Here is a 20822-nt window from a genome sequence, read left to right as displayed (position 1 = left end):
AGAAGATATATAGATGGCTAACAAACACATGAAAAGATGCTCAACATCACTCATTATCAGAGAAATGCAAATCCAAATGGTATCACAATGAGGTACCATTTCATGTCAGTCAGAATGGCTGCGATCCAAAAGTCTACAAGCAATAAATACTGGAGAGGATGTGGAGAAAAGGGAACCCTCTTACACTGTTGGTGGGAATGCAAACTAGTACAGCCACAATGGAGAACAATGTGGAAATTCCTTAAAAAACTGGAAATAGAACTGCCATATGACCCAGCAATACCACTGCTGGGCATACATACCAAGGAAACCAGAATTGAAAGTGTTCATCACAGCACTGTTTGTAATAGCCAGGACATGGAAGCAACCTAGATGTCTATCAGCAGATGAATGGATAAGAAAGCTGTGGTACATATACACAATGGAGTATTACTCAGCCATTAAAAAGTATACATTTGAATCAGTTCTAATGAGGTGGATGAAACTGGAGCCTATTATACAGAGTGAAGTAAGCCAGAAAGAAAAACACCAATACAGTATACTAATGCATATATATGGAATTTAGAAAAATGGTAATGACAACCCTGTATGCGAGATAGCAAAAGAGACACAAATGTATAGAACAGTCTTTTGGACTCTGTGGGAGAAGGACTGGGGGAATGATTTGGGAGAATGGCATTAAAACATGTATAATATCATATAAGAAATGAATTGCCAGTCCAGGTTCAATGCAGGATACAGGAAGCTTGGGGCTGGTGCACTGGGATGACCCAGAGGGATGGTATGGGGAGGGAGGTGGGAGAGGGGTTCAGGATGGGGAAGAAGTGTACACTGTGGTGGATGCATGTTGATGTATGGCAAAACCAATACAATATTGTAAAGTTAAAATATATATATATATAAACAAAAAAATTTTAAAAAAAAGCTAGTTTGTCAATAAAACATTTGAGATACAGTATAGGGTAGATGTTACAGAATCAAATTCAATTCAGTTCAGTCAAGTCACTCAGTCGTGTCCGACTCTCTGCGACCCCATGAACTGCAGCATGCCAGGCCTCCCTGTCCATTACCAATTCCCAGAGTCCATACAAACCCATGTCCACTGAGTCAGTGATGCCATCCAACCATCTCATCCTCTCTCGTCCCCTTCTCCTCCTACCTTCAATCTTTCCCAGCATCAGGGTCTTTTAAAATGAGTCAGCTCTTTGCATCAGGTGGCCAAAGTATTGGAATTTCAGCTTCAACATCAGTCCTTCCAATGAACACCCAGGACTGATCTCCTTTAGGATGGACTGGTTGGATCTCCTTGCAGTCCAAGGGACTCTCAAGAGTCTTCTCCAACACCACAGTTCAAAAGCATCAATTCTTCTGCCCTCAGATTGCTTTATAGTCCAACTCTCACATTCATACATGACCACTGGAAAAACCATAGCCTTCACTAGATGGACCTTTGTTGACAAAGTAATGTCTCTGCTTTTTAATATGCTGTCTACATGACTAATAAATATAGTTGGAATGAAACATTACTATTTGATGGACACAACAGACATGGAACAAGGCCAAAGTGTACTGCATGACTCAGTACTGACTTTTTGTTGCTGTTTTCCTGCTCCACCTCTTTGAGGAGAAAAAGAAAAAAACTTCTTTCTCTAAAAATGTTTCCGTATTTAAAGTCTTGCTTAATATAGTCTAATGGTCTTCAGATAAACTCTGGTGTATGAACTAAAGTTATTGCTCAGTCACTAAGTTGTGTCTGACCCTTTGCAACCCCATGAACTGTAGCATGCCAGGCTTCCCTGTCCATTATCTCCCTGAGTTTGCTTAAACTCATGTCCATTAAGTTAGTGATGTTATCCAAACATCTCATCCTCTTCTTCCCTCTTCTCCTTTTGCCTTCAATCTTTCCCAGCCTAAGAGTCTCTTCTAAGGAGTCAGCTCTTCACATCAGGTGGCCAAAGTACTGGAGCTTTAGCTTCAGCATCAGTCCTTGCAATGAATATTCAGGGTTGATTTCCTTTAGGATTGACTGGCTTGATCTTCTTGCTGTCCAAGGGACATTCAAGAATCTTCTCCAGCACCACAATTCAGAAGTATCGATTCTTCAGTACTCAGCCTTCTTTATGGTCCAGCTCTCACATCCTCACATGATTACTAGAAAAAAAAAAAAAAAAAACATAGCTTTGATTAGATGGAACTTTGTTGGCAAAGTAAGTATTGGGTTTTTAGTATGTTGTCTAAGTTTGTCATAGCTTTTCTTCCAGAGAGCAAGTGTCTTTTAATTTCATGATTGTAGTTACTATCTTTAATGATTTTGGAGCCCAAGAAAATAAAATCTGTCAGTATTTCCAAATTTTCTTCATGTATTTCTACTTTTCCCCCATCTATTTCTACTTTATCCCCATCTATTTCCCCATATATCCCTATGGGATCAGATGCCATGGTCTTAGTGTTTTCAGTTCAGTCCAGTTAGTCGTGTCCGAATCTTTGTGACCCTATGGACTACACTCCCTGTCCATAAAAAAACCCTGGAGTTCACCCAAATTCAAGTCCATTGAGTCATTGTTGCCATCCAACCATCTTATCCTCTGTCATCCCCTTCTCCTCCCACCTTCAATCTTTCCCAGCCACAGGGTTTTTTCCAATGAGTCAGTTCATCACATCAGTGGCCAAAGTATTGGAATTTCAGCTTCACCATCAGTCCTACCAATGAACACCCAGGACTGATCTCCTTTATGATGGACTGGCTGGATCTCCTTGCAGTCCAAGGGACTCTCAAGAGTCTTCTCCAACACCACAGTTCAAAAGCATCAATTCTTCAGCTCTCAGTTTTCTTTATAGTCCAACTCTCACATCGATACATGACCACTGGAAAAACCATAGCCTTGACTAGATGAACCTTTGTTGGCAAAGTAATGTCTCTGCTTTTCAATATGCTGTCTAGGTTGGTCATAACTTTCCTTCCAAGGAGTAAGTGTCTTTTAATTTCATGGCTGCAGTCACCATCTGCAGTGATTTTGGAGCCCAAGAAAATAAAATCTGATACTGTTTCCCCATCTATTTCTCATGAAGTGATGGGACCAGATACCATGATCTTAGTTTTCTGAATGTTGAGCTTTAAGTCAACTTTTTCACTCTCCTCTTTCACTTTCATTAAGAGGCTCTTTAGTTCTTGTTCACTTTCTGCCATAAGGGTGGTATCATCTGCATATCTGAAGTTATTGATATTCCTCCCGGCAATCTTGATTGCAGCTTGTGTTTCTTCCAGCCCAGCGTTTCTCATGATGTACTCTGCATATAAGTTAAACAAGCAGGGTGACAATATACAGCCTTGACGTCCTCCTTTTCCTATTTGGAACCAGTCTGTGTTCCATGTCCAGTTCTCACTGTTGCTTCCTGACCTGCATACAGGTTTCTCGAGAAGCAGGTCAGGTGGTTTGGTATTCCCATCTCTTTCAGAATTTTCCACAGTTTATTGTGATCCACATTTTCTTTAGCATCATAGATTTTATTACAGGTATAGCAGTTCCTGAAACCAGTCCACCTCATGAAAACTGCAGAAGGACTGCAAATGTTAATAAAAATAAACCTGAAATATCAAATTTTTAAAATAATGCACAATTAATATAGTATATCAAAATCGTATTTACACAGTTTAACATTATTAAGACATTTTTAAATCAAAACAGTGTTTAAATAGTATCAATGTTTTACACATAAATGTATAATGCCTATACAATTTTACTGGTGTTGTGTAACTAGGAGTTATTTCTTAAAGTCAGAACATTAAGTGACACTAGATAGGAATAACATGAGGCCAGAAAGGAAATATCAGTGTCAATTTAGATAACTGGGGTAAACATAAGTTTGAAGTATATAATATATTAAAATTACTATGTTAGTGTTTTTTCCTTATTTCAAATAGCAAGAGCAAACAAACGGCTAACAACTTCTTGACAAAAGAATATTCTGCAGGTATCCAACATTATTGAACACTAAATAGTTATGTAAAATAACACATTACTGTTATACAGATGAATATCACCAAGAACTAGAAAAATCTTTTCCAGTTTAATTATTTTTCCTGCTATATGATGTACATTAATTTTTAAGTACAGTTTATTTTTAATTATGCATATTCAAACTATTTATATTATCACCTATCATTAATTCATGGAATCCAAATCAGTTGGGGATTTATCCTAGTCCTATGATTTTGGTTCAGTGTAACTTTTAATGAAATAACTCATCTCATCAAATTATTCAAATTTATCCAGAGATTGATAGCAGGGTGAAAATAAATCTAAATACATTTTCAATAAGATTAAATAATTGCTCATTCATAATGAGGTTTATGATGGCTTGCAGGAAAGTTTTGACTATAAAGTTCAGTTTCAATTTAAACCAGAAAAATAATCTTTATTTTCTTCATTTAATAACTTAAATATATACTTGAAGTTTGGGCTTGGCAGATGCATATGATTACACATAGAATGAATAAACAACAATGTCATACTATATAGCATGGGAGCAGTATTCAATATCCTGTGATAAACTATAATGGAAAAGATTATAAGGAAGAATATATTATATGTATAATTAGACCATTTTGCTAAATAACAGAAATTAACACATTAAAATTTACTATACTTCAATAAAATAACTTTAAAAAAATAAGAATAAAGAAGAAAAATATCTGTATCTGCCTGTCTTACTCATGCCATCTCAAAATAATCACCTACTAGCTAGTATAACCTTTCAATTTCAAGGTTTTGAAGGCACATATGCTTTTGGAACCAAGACAATATACTAAAAATAGATTTACCGTGTCACACTAATTTTTTAATTAAAACATTCTATGAAACTGAAAGTTGCTCAGTTGTGTCTAACTCATTGTGACCTCATGAACTATACAGTTCATGGAATTCTCCATGCCTGAATACTGGAGTGGGTAGCCTTTCCCTTCTCCAGGGGATCTTCCCAACCCAAGAATCAAATCAGGGTCTCCTGCATTGCAGGTGGATTCTTTACTGGCTGAGTTACCAGGGATTCTTATTTTTGTTATATCACCAATTCTAAGGTCAATGGACAGTGTTGATACATTTTTCTCTATTGACAAATGAAAATAGATGACAGCAGGTCTGAAAATTTCCCTCTCCCTTTATTTCTTTCATCACTTTTAACTTTTCCATAGGTATCAGTATATCTATGATGACATTCAGCTTGCCTTCTGGAGGCAGGTATATTTCTAATATCTGTCAAGCCATCCAGAAGGAATATCTGTAATGTCCCTTTTGTCTGAGAGTTTAGTCAGAAAGGTTGGACTCATAGTCACTGAAGATATTCAAAAACAGCCATGGGCGATGTGACAAGCAGGAAGTTTAGAGGTGTTGATGTGTGCCAAATACTGTAGGCCCTCAAAAGATTTTGGAATTCCTATTAAAAAGGAGGTGGAGACAATAATTATTAAGCTGTTTTAAATGTAAGAATATTATTAACACAAAAGAATTTTTAAAACAGCAAACTTCATCTGTATGAAGAACTGATTTTGTGTTGAATTGATCAAAATGAAAATGAGAAAACTAGTTAAATCCAACTAGTAGACCATTAGTATGTTCTAGATCAAAATAGATTACTTGGACTAAGCTGGTGACACTAAAGATGGATTACTTCTCTCAAGCCCAGGAACAGAAATTATATGATGGCAGAGTCTTCATTTATATTAACATTTCTGGAAAATATTATTTTTTTTCTATTAAAATCATAGTTATCTATCATCCCAAAGCCTCAATCAAAGGACATCTGAATCTGTTGTGGGGGAGAAAGGAGTCGAAGAAGAAGGCATAAAGGACTGGTGAGAAGAGACAAGTGGGATAAAAATGATGGACCACTGAAATTGATTTGGTTCCCTCCAGACTCAGGAAACCACTTTTCTTCTAGCATGATGGATGTGTTTGACAGGGTATGCCTTCAAGCATTTAGAAATCAATGAACTAGTGAATAGGTGGGAAAGTTCTGGTTCCACTAGGTTTAATTCACTTTGAAGCAGGGAGTCAGTTACCTTCTGGAGAGTACAAGAATCATTAGACCCTCCAGGAAGAATAGTTAAAAGTTTGGCATTGGATTTGAAGCCCAGTGCTGAGTTTAGCATAGGGCTTTTTGTGCATTGATGGAACGGTAGTTGAAGTTGCTTAGTCATGTCCTACTCTTTGAAATCCTATGGACTATGCAGTCCATGGAATTCTCTGGGCCAGAATACTGGAGTGGGTAGCCAGCCCTTCTCCAGCAGATCTTCCTGACCCAGGAATCAAACTAGGGTCTCCTGCATTGCAGGTGGATCCTTTACCAACTGAGTTATCAGTTCAGTTAAGTTCAGTTCACTCACTCAGTCATGTCAGACTTTTTGTGACCCCATGAATCGCAGCACACCAGGCCTCCCTGTCCATCACCAATTCCCGGAGTTCAAACTCATGTCCATAGAGTTGGTGATGCCATCCAGCCATCTATCCTCTGTCGTCCCCTTCTCCTCCTGCCCCCAATCCCTCCCAGCATCAGACTCTTTTCCAATGAATCAACTCTTCACATGAGGTGGCCAAAGTATTGGAGTTTCAGCCTCAGCTGAATGAACACCATTGAACACCCAGGACTGATCTCCTTTAGGATGGATGGTTGGACCCTTGCAATCCAAGGGACTCTCACAAGTCTTCTCCAACACCACAGTTCAAAAACATCAATTCTTCAGCACTCAGCTTTCTTCACAGTCCAACTCTCACATCCAAACATGACCACTGGAAAAACCATAGCCTTGACTAGATGGACCTTTGTTGGCAAAGTAATATCTCTGCTTTTTATATGCTATCTAGGTTGATCATAACTTTCCTTCCAAGGAAAGGAAGGAAATTTAATTTCATGGCTACAATCACCATCTGCAGTGATTTTGGAGACCAAAAAAATGAAGTCTGACACTGTTTCCCCATCTATTATTTCCCATGAAGTGATGGGACCAGATGTCATGATCTTCATGTTCTGAATGTTGAGCTTTAAGCCAACTTTTTCACTCTCCTCTTTCACTTTCATCAAGAGGCTTTTTAGTTCCTCTTTACTTTCTGCCATAAGGGTGGTTCATCTGCATATTTGAGGTTACTGATATTTCTCCTAGCAATCTTGATTCCAGCTTGTGCTTCTTCCAGCCCAGCATTTCTCATGATGTACTCTGCGTATAAGTTAAATAAGCAGGGTGACAATATACAGCCTTGACGTACTCATTTGCTTATTTGGAACCAGTCTGTTGTTCCATGTCCAGTTCTAACTGTTGCTTCCTGACTTGCATATAAGTTTCTCAAGAGGCAGTTCAGGTGGTCTGGTATTCCCAGATAACTGAGTTATCAGGGAAGCCTTTTTTCATTGATGGAATGGGAGTACATACTAGCAACTAGAGGGAAAAACTAGCCAGAAGGTAAAGCTACCATGTCATGTGTTACCCCAAAACACTACAAAATTAAGTAACACTATGGTGGTCTGGTATTCTCATATAACTGAGTTATCAGGGAAGCCTTTTTTCATTGATGGAATGGGCGTACATACTAGCAACTAGAGGTAAATATTAGCCAGAAGGCAAAGCTACCATGTCATGTGTTACCCCAAAACACTAAAAATTAAGTAACACTATAAAATTCATTTTATTAATAATCTCAAATGATATTTTGACGTTAAGAATATCATTTAGTGTTTACTTAGCTTTCAAAAACTAATATTCAATTTATTAAATTTACAAATCCCAGAACTAGTTCTTCCTTAAGCTTTTAAGTTCTCCATAATAAAATTATATTTCTAAGTCTAATAAAATTTTACCACCTATTTTAATGGGTCTTTAAACAGTGTTTAGTCCCATTTACAAACCTAGTTAATTAAATACCTTCAAAATTTTAAACAGCATCCATAACTTTAATATATTCAATTTATTTTTAAGTATTCCAATTGTCTAATTAACAAATAAAACCTTTCTGAATACTTAAATAACATAAATTTAGTATGGTAAACTAAGCTATAAATTCTCTTAAATGTTACAGTAATGAATATAAGATTAGAAAAATCTATATTAATTTATAAATTACACTTATTAAAATTGGAATTATAAGATTAATCAATTTGATAAAACGTCAGATTCAACATAGATCACACATCCTTAAGTAGAAAATATACATGATTTCTAAACTTAACACAAACAATACTAATATTATAGATTTTTAAAATGCATTTCTACACTAAATTCTAAGTCTCCCAGAAGTTAATAATAGTGACTCATTAAAAAAAGTAAGATCCTGAGAACTGTTGGCCTTCTCAAGCAAATTTTGGGGGCTTTCTGAGATTTTTATTGTTCAGAGATTCAGTCTGTACTATAATTTTTAATTATGAACATAAACACAATTTTTCTCATGACTCTATCATGCTCAGTGCGGTACATTCATCATATCATGGACTAAAATATAGGAAGAAATAAGTGGTCATATCCTCATATTTAAGTCATCATTACTTCTCAAATCAAATTAGGGTATGTAAATCCAACCCTATTTCTTTTAATACTTAATTGTATTTAAATAATCTGTTTATACTTCCTTTATTGTTTTGTCATTTTACCTTTAATGGTCTTATGAATGTTAAGATTATATGCAATTGAATTCTGTATGCTTTCCAGCGGAGAAGGCAATTGGCACCCCGCTTCAGTACTCTTGCCTGGAAAATCCCATGGACGGAGGAGCCTGGTAGGCTCCAGTCCATGGGGTCGCTAAGAGTCGGGCACAACTGAGCGACTTCACTTTCACTTTTCACTTTCATGCATTGGAGAAGGAAATGGCAACCCACTCCAGTGATCTTAACTGGAGAATCCCAGGGACAGAGGAGCCTGGTGGGCTGCCGTCTCTGGGGTCGCACAGAGTCGGACACGACTGAAGTGACTTAGCAGCAGCAGCCCATGCTTTCCAAATCTTTGTCTAGCTTGGGGTTACAATTCCTAAGGTCATCCTTCTGAGAAAAAACACACCTGTTTAGAATCTATGCTACTTAATAGGTAACACTTTGCTATCCAAAGCCTGTTTGCTACTAAGGGATGCTACTCTATCAGCAGGCTTTCTGCGCTACCATAAAGACCAGGTGATTAAAGCTATGCTCTGCAGATTTCCAAATTTCCAGTACCTGTTCCTGTCCTGGTCAGAGAAGAAATTGGCAAAACTCTTTACTCAGAAATATATTACTTAATGTTCAAACTGTCTAGGCCTTACTATTGAGAACTCAGATGGTAAAGAATCTGCCTGCAATGCAGGAGACCTGGGTTCAATCACGGGGCCATAGAGATTCCCTGGAGAAGGGAATGGCAACCCACTCCAGTATTTTTGCCTGGAGAATTCCATGGACAGAGGAGCTTTGGTAGGCTACAGTCCATGGGCTTGCAAAGAATCCAGCACGACTAAGTTACTATCACTTCAGTTCACTTTTTTTAGAAAGTAGTGCTGTCAGAAGAGCCAATAGTTTTGAGATAAACATTTCTAGTTAGGAGAAAGTATTAGCCAAGGCTATATGGAATCAGCATTCCTAGGTTTAAATCCTGAAGCTGACATGTATCAGTTCTAAAATGGAAGATGTTCTATAATGAACTAGTGCATCTGTGGCATATTCATTAGCTCATTCTACTTCAGTTTTCACATCTTTAAAAGACAATGTAATAGTGTCTCCTGAATAAAATATGATGAGGATAATTTAGATGACTACAAGTTAGAATTAACCTGGCATGATGTTTTAAAACAGTCACAGGCTTTCAGACCCCATTCCACAACTAGATCGGTACCTCTAAAGGTGGGGGTCTAGATAATGATAAAAAAAGAAGTAAAAATACTTACATTTTTTTTTTTATTACTTGTGTATTCCTTGTTCTTGTTCAATTGCTCAGGGATGTCCTACTCTTTGTGAACCCAGGAACTGCCACATGCCAGGCTTCCTTGTCCACCATCTCCTGGAGTTTGCTTCAACTCATGTTGATTGAGTCGATGATACTGTTCAACCATCTCATCCTCTGTGCCCCCTTTCTCCTCCTGCCCTCAATCTTTCTAAGCCTCAGGGTCTTTTGCAATGAGTCAGCTCTTCTCATCAAGTGGCCAAAGTATTGGGGCTGGAGCCACTATTTTCACTCTCCTCTTTCACCTTCATCAAGAGGCTCTTTAGTTCCTGTTCACTTTTTGCCATTAGGAAGATATCATCTGCATATTTGAGGTTATTGATATTTCTCTCAGCAATCTTGATTTCAGCTTGTGCTTCATCCAACCCAGCGTTTAGCATGATGCGCTTTGCATACAAATTAAATAAGCAGGGTAACAATATACAGCGATGATGTACTCCTTTCCCAATTTTGAACCAGTCTGATGTTCCAAGTCTGGTTCTAGCTGTTGCTTTTTGACCCGTGTATAGGTTGCTCAGGAGGCAGGTAAGGTGGTCTGGTATTCCCATCTCTTTAAGAATTTTCCACAGTTTGCTGTGATCTGCACAGTCAAAGGCTTTAATATACTCAGTGAAACAGAATTAGATGTTTGATCCAGTGGATGCTGGCAATTTGATCTCTGGTTCCTTTGCTTTTTCTAAATCCAACTTGTATATCAAGAAGTCCTCAATTCATGTACTATTGAAGCCTACCTTGAAGAATTTTGAGCATTACCTTGCTAGCATGTGAGATGAGTGCAATTGTGTGGTAGTTTTAACATTCTTTGGCATTTCCCTTCTTTGAGATTGGAATGAAAACTGACCCTTTCCAGTCCTGTGTCCACTGCTGAGTTTTCCAAACTTGATGGCATATAGAGTTCAGAACTTTAACAGCTTCATCTTTTAGGATTTAAAATAGCTCAGCTGGAATTCTATCACCTCCACTAACTTTGTTCATAGTCATGTATCCTAAGGCCCACTTGACTTCACACTCCAGGATGCCTGGATCTAGGTGGGTGAATCATGGTTATTTGGGTCATGAAGATCTTTTTTGTATAGTTATTCTGTGTATTCTTGCCATCTTTTCTTAATATCTTCTGTTTCTGTTAGGTCCATACCATTTATGTCCTTTATTGTGTCCATCTTTGCATGAAATGTTGCCTTAGTATCTCTAATTTTCTTGAGCAGATCTCTAATCTTTCTCATTGTATGGTTTTCCTCTATTTCTTTGCATTGATCACTTAGGAAGGCTTTCTTATCTCTTCTTGCTATTCTTTTAAATTCTGCATTAAGATGGATATATCTTTCCTTTTCTCCTTTGCCTTTCACTTCTCTTCTCAGCTATTTGTAAGGCCTCCTCAGACAATCCTTTTGCCTTTTTGCATGTTTTATTCTGAAAATGGTTTTGATCACTGCTTCCTGTACAATGTTACCAACCTCGGACCATCATTCTTTAGGTAGTCTATCTACCAAATCTAATCCCTTTAATTTTTGCCACTTCCCTTGTATGATCTAAGGGATTTGATCTAGTCATACTTGAATTGCTTAGTGGTTTTCCCTACTTTCTTCAATTTAAGTTGAATTTTGCAATAAGTTCATGATCTGCCACAGTCAGTTCCCAGTCTTGTTTTATCTGATTGTATAGAGTGTCTCCATCTTTGACTGCAAATAATATAACCAACTGATTTTGATACTGACCATCTAGTGATGTCCATGTGTAGAGTCATCTCTTGTATTGTTAGAAGAGGGTTTCTGAACAGAGTTTCTAAACTAGTTAAATTCTGAGAACCTTGGATTAAGAAATTTAAGAGGAAACTCTGCCTTCCAGTACTAAAATATTGTCCCATTTCCCCCTGCCTTCATCCCCATAGAGACGTTTAGCACTTCCTTCCAGGTCATTACCACTTGTCAGTGTGAGGGAGAGGCTTCTCTCTGGGCTGTGAGGTGCTACCTGTTAATCAGATTATGATACTATGTTGCACTCGTATGGATCTGCCATCCCCTTATCTTCCTCAATGGATAAATAACACTAACTTTTATTCATTAAAACAAGTTTCTTTCACTAGTCTACAAATTTTAGTACCTTAATAGAAAATCACTATGTGCTAAATTGTTGCAATAATCCACACCTTTGGGTGGTCCTAACCCACATTTATTCTTGGTCTGGCCACTTGTCTGGCTTTTGATCCATAAAGCTGTAGCAAACTGATGGAAACAAAGACTTATAAGTGCTTAATTTTGAGATTTGCTCTCTCCCTGAAACTCTGTGATCATAAGCATAGGAACAAGCCCAGATGAACTTGCAGAAGTATAAGAGCATGTATCCCTGTTAGCCATCAGATGGAGAGAGACCATTGACTCTCAGTTGTCTGCAAACACATGAATGAGAGCTGCAGGATAAGCTAGCTAAATCTATTTAAACTTGCAAGTTCACAGAATCATGATTAAAATTAATAGTTGCAATTTTTAAGTCACTAACTTTGGAGTTATTTTGTTATATAGTTAGTGATAGCAGATTCAAAATGATGTGCTGCATTGTTCTTATTACCTGCGATGTAGATATTACCTGCTAATTGGGTATTACTCCTTAACTTAGCTGTGCAAAGTAAGATGCTCCCCATCTACTTCCTTCTGTCCCATCCCAAGTAGGTAAAGAGCAGCTGAGATTCTCTCCTAGTCACTAAAAATTAGAAAGTAAAACCATGGTATCCTTACCAACATCTTATCCCTAGACCAAGAATCCCATATTAGAGATCCACTGCCTTTTGGATTAGGTAGCACATGAATATGAGATTTTTTTCCAGTTTGAGCTTCAGACTCAAACTACTGCTTGACCCTACCATCTTATACATGAATTGGCAAACTTTGTCTATAAAGGGATAGATAATAAATAGTTTAGAACTTTTGGATCTATGCAGTCTCTGTCATAACTATTCAGCTCTACTATTATAGCACAAATGCCTCCATAGACAATATGCAATAATAGAGCATGGCTATGTTCCAATATAATTTTGCTTCCCAAAACATGTAGTGGGCCACATTTACTCCATAAGCCAAAATCTTCCAAACTTGATCTATACTTTGAATATTTCCATATCTGCCTAACAGCCTTTTTTTCAATTTTAACAAACATTACTCCCAGAGTGAGGTGCACATACCTCTGTGTGTGTGGGGGTGAGGGGGGCGGGAAGAAGAGGCTAGTGTGTGGGTCTTAGGCTTTTGACACAAGGTACTTGCTACTCAGTTCTAGCATAGGTAGGTCTAGTAGTATTTGATTGATATTCTCCTAAAGCTGTTCTAGCAACTCTATTCTAGTACCCATAATAAAGATTTCCATGTTCATTTACAGAGTAGAGCATTATAATTCCTCAGGCTATTTGAGAATATACTATTTCCTCAGTGTTTTTACTCTGCTCAAGGGCCAGGAACTAATCAATCCCAGATAAACTTCTTTCCCTACATTTTGCTTAATGAAGTTTCTCAATAATGTGCACTATAAGGCGTGAAAGCCTACCTACATTTTTTCCTGATCATTTAATTCCTGTAACATGGCTCTTTGTTGTTTAATCCCAATTATCTTCCTCTTCCTTTATTAGACACTGCCTGTGAATGTTTTGCATGTATATTTAGCAGAAGTGTCCAGCCCGGGCTGCATTGCTTATCCTGTTATTTATCCCAGAATATAAATGAATGTTGCAAAGTAAGTGGGACTGAAACTTGTCTGTGTCCTTCCTTCCATTCCATCTATTTCTTATTAGACTTCCTTTCTTTTAAAACAAACAGTTACACTTTCCTTAGAAATTCCACAGGAGTGCAATTATACACATTTGTCCTAGCTCACAAGGGTAAGGGCAATATTATCTCCATCAGGAAAGGATAGTTCCAGTCTTCTGAAGAAAGAACCTTCTTGAATGTTTTACCATCCCAATATCTCCAACACTATCTATTGCCTGATAAAGGCATTCTGTACTAAGATTGCTGGTTTTGGATTTAATTCTATGCTCTGTATCTTTTCTGCTAGGTTTGTGTGACATAGTAGAGCAGCATTGGCTCATTTTCATTCAAGCCTGGTCAATCTCCCTGTGGGACAGGATTACACTGTACATGTATAACTTGGTTCTTGTGCCCTGCATCATCTTGAGAGTATACAAGGGCATAGGAATAGAGTCATCCCCCATAAATTCCACTTCTAACTTGTAGCTGAAAATGCACATAACTGATGATGAATGCATGATACAGAACCTTTGCTTTATCTGTTAGGAAAATTTTAATTTTTAGTGACTTTGAATATTTGTCCTAGATATGTTTATAGTCTAGACTTCTCTGTTTTTGTTTTTTTTTTTTTTTTGCCTTCTGCCTTCTTTCGACTTTGCAGCTCAATCTGCTAGCATTCTGCATGTTTCTATCAGGCTTTCTACATGACCATATCCTGAAACTCTGCCCCAGGTGTACTTGTGAAGATGTTGGTAGGAAGAAAATTTTCCAATTCTTATAGTCTTCTAAGACATAGCATTTAAGTTCTTTTAGGTACTTCAGAGTAGGATGCTGTAAAAATGACATTAGTGTTGATAATCATCTTATGTTATAGAAACATATATTCCTATATCCAGTTTTATCTCTAGTTCTTCATAGTAAACAAAATAAAGGTGAAATGAATAGCAAACACTGTATCCTAAAATGTTTTTATAATTATAATTTTTTTTCTTCTGATTATTTCTCAGAGAAAATCAGTAGGAATTTCCAGAGTTTAATAAAATAGATTTCTATTGATTGCAGATCTTTTTCTTATGTGTGTAAGAAGTTCAAATAGACTATGCTTTAATGAAATGCTAAACTCTTGACCTAATTGCTTTTGATATTTCTAAAGTAAATGTTGAACTGTCTAAGATTCTTTGAGTTATCAATCTGAATCAGACCTTGTAATACAGCCACCACTGTAGGGTATGTTTGCACCAAATGAACTGAGCTGTCATATCTACAGCTGAATAAGACTTCAAGAAAATTCATCCAATTACTTTTATTAATGCCTTAACTATTTTTTTCCTTGCTCAGTGATCCACATCTACCAAGTGTAAATTTCCCAGGAGTACTTGAGTAAAGACTATCTGACCAAATATTCAAATATTTTTGCTCTCAGATAAAATATCTTCAAAATAAGTAGAGAAAAACAAGATAAAAGCAAAATAAAACTTAAACAAGACTTTTGTCTTATTGTAGCAGTGTTAATTGAAATATAATAAAATGCCAGTAATAAGTATCTGAATTTGTATTGGCCTTCCACACTACCATATATGTGTTACCACCAAGACAAATATAAAATAATACATTACCCTAACATAATTAAATAATTTCCAGCCTCTGACTATATATACACTGTGTTTTATAAAGGTTTCTTTGGCCTGACCTGCTTTCCCCCTTTTCTACTGTTCAAACAAAGAATAATACTATTTATGTTTAAGAAAAGATTTGTTTTTCTGTGAGACATTACACTTTTATGTTTTTACACTGTTCATGAGTGAAAGAAAGTTTTGTGGTGACATGAAAAAAATGCATTCACAATTAACTTGTCTTATAAAGTTTCAACCATTCTCATTCCCACAATATAAATGTTTTTTCCTGTTGAATAAATAACATGAATTACTTGTATGCTTTTTTCGGAAATGTGATCACAGGGTTACAAAAATCTTGAGTACAGAAAGCACACTGGTACTCCATCCTATAACGCTCCTGGAAATGATGACATTTCATCAATTAATTAAAAATTTTAAATATTTTTGGAACAAATTTTTTTAAAACTTGGAAAACAATTTAAAATATGAGCAAATATCTTAAATGACAAAGCATACCCCTTGGACTTAACAGATATCTGCAGGATATTAAAGACAAAATCAGCAGAATATATATTTTTTTCAAATCTATAGGACATTCTCTAGGATAAAGCACATGCTAGGCCACAAAGCCAGCATCAACAAATTTAAAAAATTAAAAACTATATCAAACATTTTTTGAGACAACTGTATGAAACCAGACATTAACTACAGAAAGAAATGGGAAAATAACAAACAGGTAGAGAATAAACAACATGCTACTAAAAAACCAGTGGGCCAATGCAGAAATCAAAGAGGAAATCAGAAAACACCTCAAGACACATGAAAATCAACATACAATACTCCAAAAATCTAAGATACAGTAAAAGTAGTTCTAGGAGAGAAATGTACAGTGAAACTGGCCTTCCTCAAGAAGTAAGAAAAACTTAAGTAAACAATCTAACATACTACCTAAGAGAAGTAGAAAAAAGACCAAAGTGCAAAGTGAGCAGAAGACAGGAAATAATTAAGATCAGAGAAGAAATAAATAAAAGAGAGATCAATAAAAACAATAGAAAAGATCAATTAAACCAAGAGCTATTTTTCAAAATAGGTAAAATTCATCTTACCCAGTCCCATCAAGAAAGGAAGATCCAGAAAGCAAAGGAAGAGGTGAAAGAAGGGAAATAACAACTGATACCACATAGGTATTAAAAAAATCATAAGAGAATACTACAATCAGCTATGTCAACATTTCAGATAGCTTGGGAGAAATAAATTCCTAAAAATATATAACCTGCTGAGATGAATCAAGAAGGAACACAATTTTAAAAGACTAATCACTCATAGTAAAATTGAATTTGAAATAAATAAAGAAGAAAATTCTCACTCAGCAAACAAAAAATTAATTCTTAGCAGCTTCACACAGGAATTCTACCAAACATATAAAGAAGAGCTAATGTATATCCTTCTCAAGCTATTCCAAAAAACGTGAGGATGAAATGCTCCTAAAATCATTCTGCAAGGCCATTACCCTGATACTCAGACCAGACAAAGATACCACAAAAAAATAAAATTATAGACCTATATATTTGAAAGTGAAAGTGAAGTTGCTCAGTCGTGTCCAACTCTTTGCAACCCCATGGACTGTACCCTACCAGGCTCCTCCGTCCATGGGATGTTCTAGGCAAGGGTACTGGAGTGGGTTGCCATTTCCTTCTCCAGGGGAATCTTCCCGACCCAGGGATCGAACACGGATCTCCCGCATTGTAGACAGACACTTTACTGTCTGAGCCACCAGGGAAATCTATATATTTGAATGTAGATGCAAAAATCTTCAGCAAAGTATTAGGAAACTGAATACAACAATACATATAAAGGACCATACACCAGAAGGTCATAAGAATGCTTCAACACTCACAAATCAATCAATGTGGTACACCACATTAACAAAATGAAGGATAAAAATCAGATGATCATCCCGATAGACACATACAAATTGAGGAAATTCAACACTCCCATGATAAAAACTCTCAATAAAGAGGGTATAGAGGGAACATATTTCAATATAAAGGGTCATTTATGACAGATTCACAGCTAACATTGTACTCAAAAAGCTGATAACCTTTCCTTTAAAATTAGGAAGAAGACAAGCATGCTTACTCTTGCCAGTTCTATTTAATGTAGTAATGAAAGTCCTAGCCACAGCAATTAGAAAAGAAAAAAAAATAAAAGGCATCCAAATTGGAAGGCAAAAAGTAAAACTGGATACTTTACATAGAAAATCCTAAATTCTCTACTGAAAAACTATGAGAACTAATAACAGTTCAGTAAAGTTTCAGGATACAAAATTAATTGAGAAACCTATTGATTTTCAGTATACAAATAATGAACTATCACAAATAGAAAGTTTAAAGATCTCATTTAAAATCACATCTAAAGAATAAAATACCTAAGAAGAAATTTAACCAAGGAGATGAAAAACCTATACTCTGAAAATAGGAAAAATGTCTTAATCTCATCAACAATGATAAGTGCCATTTTAATATTTTATATAAATATTAAACATTTTATATATTAAATATATAAATATATTAAAACATATAATATATTTATATCATTAAATATATAAATATTAAAACTTGGTTTTAACTCAATTTTTTAGTTTTAGTTCAACTTTTTAGTTTTAGTTCAATTTTTTCAGCAAAAATTACATTTATGTATCATTTAATATTTTATAATATCAGTTCTTATGGAATACTTCATGTACTATGATTTTCTTGAACATTTCCTGCTTTCAGATAGAATGTAAGTTTAGAAAAGGAAATGATAACCATATTATGGAGAGTTTGGATTTAGAAAAGGGCACCCCACGCCAGTACTCCTGCCTGGAAAATCCCATGGATGGAGGAGCCTGGTAAGCTGCAGTCCATGGGGTCGCTAAGAGTCAGACACGACTAAAGTGACTTAGCATAGCATAGCATAGCATCAATTCCAAGACATTGGTTTAAAATTATGGTCCTTGTGTACATATAGTTCTACTATTATATTCTTGTTTATTTTGTGTTGTCTAAAATGATTTTACCCTTGAAATATACTAATGGAGTCTGGATAATCTGGGGGTGATCATATTTTTAACCAAACAGAAACAGAATTTAGGTGTGATGCTTTTATCTGCATTCATAGACATGTCGGTTTTTGATGGTAGTTTAATTTTGACTAGTTACTAAGGACATGCTGCTGCTAAGTCGCTTCAGTCATATCCGACTCTGTGCGATCCCATAGACGGCAGCCCACCAGGCTCTCCGTCCCTGGGATTCTCCAGGCAAGAACACTGGAGTGGGTTGCCATTTCCTTCTCCAATGCATGAAAGTGAAAAGTGAAAGTGAAGTCGCTCAGTCGTGTCCATCTCCTAGCGACCCCATGGACTGCAGCCTACCAGGCCCCTCCATCCATGGGATTTTCCAGGCAAGAGTACTGGAGTGGGTTGCCATTGCCTTCTCCGACTAAGGACATAGTAAAGACTATTTCCTCAAACAAATATCTGAGAAAAAAATATGTAATTGTGAGTGATCAAAGTAACAAGGTGTATCTTATTTCATTGCAAATGTCTCAAGAATCTCTCTTTTTTATTATTTAATTTCAGGAACTGGTCAGCTTCCTAAAAATTTCATTCACTGACAAACAGATTTTTTCTCATAATTTCCCTAATGTTTTTCTAAAATTAAACAAATGCACATCACTTTAAGAATTTTACTGTTAGTATTTTGAAAATTTAAAATGTTTTCTCTTGTAGTCACTCCATCAACTCTCCCCTCTATATTCTACTTTTTTTTTTTTTTTTCCCCTATATGTGGGGAATGAGGAAGAAAAAAAAAGTTAACCTTAAAAATATACCTTATCTGGTGAATTTGTCCATGGTGGCTGGCATAGATTAAGATCTATACTACTTTGAATCTTTTAAGAAGTAGATACCAAGATAGGCTTAGGTGTGCAAGGTAAGTATTAGAGACAATAGGGTGGAATCCAGGTCAGATTTTAAGAGCCATTAAATTATGATTCAGGTTTGACTCTATATGAAAGAGAAGAAAGGAAGAGGAAATGAAGAAAGGAGGAGGTGCTGATACTTAGCCTGCAGTGTAGGTATTTGCTCTATGAGCAAAATCATTAAAGAGTCTTCAAATCAAAGCTGCCCATCAGCAAAGTTCCATATCCTAGGAATGGGCCTGCCTTAGTATCTCTTCTGTGCTCAATCATTGGCTAAGAGTTGGCCACAGGAAGTATGGCTTTTGTGTAAACACAGCGATAGTTATTAAAGTGCATTAGCTAGGGTCATCAGTCAGTTGCACATCCTGAACATAAAAACATGATACATGCATTTTTATAACTTTCATAAGATAGTAGCAGTACAAGTTCAGCAAATTTATTGTGAGAAGAGGACTGGGGCACTTGAGAAAAAATTGACAATAGACTTGGGAGAGAGATAGTGGTGAAAGGGAGGCAGCATTAGAAAAGAGTGTCTAAATGTTTTATTTCCTTATCTTCTCCTATTTATATACTTACTTTAATATAGCAGTTTTCTTTGTTGATCTTGAGGTGCCAGTAGCAACAGGCATAAGTTAACATTTTCAGACCCTCCCTTACAGGAACACAGGGAGAAAAATGAATACCTCCACATTACAGCTGTAAGGAAGCTCTAATGCCCTTTTACTCTTACTAGCTCTAATATGTCTTCCAGACAGGGACCTCAAAATTCACTGTACTAGGTTTCATATAATGTGCAAATTCTTCTTCTTCTTCTTTTTTTTTTTTTTGTTAACCTGTAGATTTATTTAAGGAACAATTCCTTATTTGTCAGTATATATTATACTGCCTAGGTTGTTGGGAATTCGGTTTATAATCTTAGTGATGGGGATAGAACTTCCATATATGTTGCAGAGTAAGACTTTCAGTATGTATGTTTATTTCCAGAGACAATGCATGGTAGAACACACACAACACATGCTTATGCAAACAAACATAGAGTGCCAATTAACAAGGAAAAGTGGAACTTAGTCTTTACAGAAGGAGAATTTTTACCCCATGGATTCAGTTCTACCATGCATTCTTCTTATTTTTATCAGTAAATTTTAACAAATTCTTGTAGGACATTATTTTTACCTCTCATTTCCAGAAAACTACTAAGCAAAATATATTCTAATATTTGCTAAATCAATAAAAATGAGGATTTAAAAAAATTCTTGGCATAAAAATTTATACCTGAGAACTTCTAGTAACATTGATAGTTTGGCTTCTCCCACATATAAGCTTTGGAAAGATAAAATCAAGGAGTCAAAAGAAAAGTAGTTATCAGAGAGCTTATTCTTTAAAGTACTGCAACTCAAGGGAGGAGAATTATAAGTCTGTGGTTCTCTGGCCTGAGTACTCTCCCCAAACCCCAAGGCTGTTAAAAAAATAAGCAGAGAAAACTTCATTTTTATCAACTGAAGATACCAGTAAACAGAGGTTAGTGCCAAACGAACAACAGAAGTGAAAGGACAAATTGTGGCAGGT

The sequence above is a fragment of the Bos grunniens genome, chromosome 1 (genome assembly GCF_055505025.1).
Source record: "Bos grunniens cultivar Pamir isolate PY7600 chromosome 1, Bosgru_T2T1.0, whole genome shotgun sequence".
NCBI classification, from domain to species: domain Eukaryota; kingdom Metazoa; phylum Chordata; class Mammalia; order Artiodactyla; family Bovidae; genus Bos; species Bos grunniens.
Note: the sequence above shows the minus strand (reverse complement) of the source record.